Here is a 1,062-nt window from a genome sequence, read left to right on the forward strand (position 1 = left end):
AACAGAAACAATTCGTTTAGGAAACAGAAAAGTAGGAGATGTTGGGAACTGCTCTGCCTGGGTTCCGGTAGTGTAACTACCTCCCATGGCTTTGGAGGAGTGAGCAAGCTCTGGAACGAAAGCCAAAAGGAGACAAAGCTTGTTTCTGCTAGCAAACACTGCTTGTTATTCTCTCAGCCCCCAAAGCATCCTCGGATACTCATAGACGGATAAGAATCCTCAGAGGAGGTAAAAGCTAACCCAGGGCCAATTAGTTTGGAGGCCATAGTACAAGGACTCCAGGTGCTGCAACCAACAGGGAGTAATGGACCCTCACCCCTCAGCTATTCTCATATTGCCCAGTCCCCTTTTCCTCTGGAAGGAGCACTTCCTGGCTCTAATCCACTGAAGCCTGAGCACCTATGATGGTGGAGGCAGTACAGTCCATTGCCAGCTACAGCCAGATCTGGGGTGACCTTACATTATAAATAATTCCAACAATCCTGTGAAGCCTGCAGTGTAAGATTGCTTTTAGTTAAATGATAAAGGCTAGCACAGAATATGTGTTTTTTTCCCCAAGGTTCTGTAGCATTTTGGGTGATAGACCATTACTTAGAAGCTGCCTTAATGGATCTTTTTGTACTATCTTCTGTTTACTGCTTGATGAAGATTAATAAGTTGAACCTGAAGTCCTGTGCAAACAAATAAAAATAAAATTAAAAAACTTGTAGTGCAAACTCGATCACTAACTCTGCATGATGTTGCAGAAGTGAAGGGAACCAGGTTCGCTAAAGTAATTGTGGTGATAGAAATGTATTGGCCTCAGAAGCTACTGAGGTGATCCATTCTATCCTAGGACAGTGTAAATAAATAAATAAATAAATAAATAAATAAATAAAATAAAAAATAAAAAACTTGTAAATACCACTCTAAGTGAGGGTATGCCCATACTCTCATTGATAGTGTCGCCAGGCTGCTCCCAGGATCTCGCAGTTTGAAAGAGTTGTGTGGCCACTCTGACGCACTTTCCTCTTGAGGGAGTACCTGTGCAGTACCTTCCCTTTTCCTCCACAGGACTCTGAA

General features: G+C 42.7%; 1 non-coding gene across 1 annotated transcript; it reads left to right on the plus strand.

Annotated features, from left to right (window-relative positions):
* Positions 1-709: 709 nt before the first annotated feature.
* On the plus strand, positions 710-842 carry LOC118989013 (small nucleolar RNA SNORA66). The gene has a single exon (XR_005066913.1). It is a non-coding gene; the product is annotated as a small nucleolar RNA SNORA66 (small nucleolar RNA).
* Positions 843-1,062: the final 220 nt, after the last annotated feature.

The sequence above is a fragment of the Sturnira hondurensis genome, unplaced genomic scaffold (assembly GCF_014824575.4).
Source record: "Sturnira hondurensis isolate 20B ecotype Veracruz unplaced genomic scaffold, ASM1482457v3 Scaffold0006413, whole genome shotgun sequence".
NCBI classification, from domain to species: Eukaryota; Metazoa; Chordata; class Mammalia; order Chiroptera; family Phyllostomidae; genus Sturnira; species Sturnira hondurensis.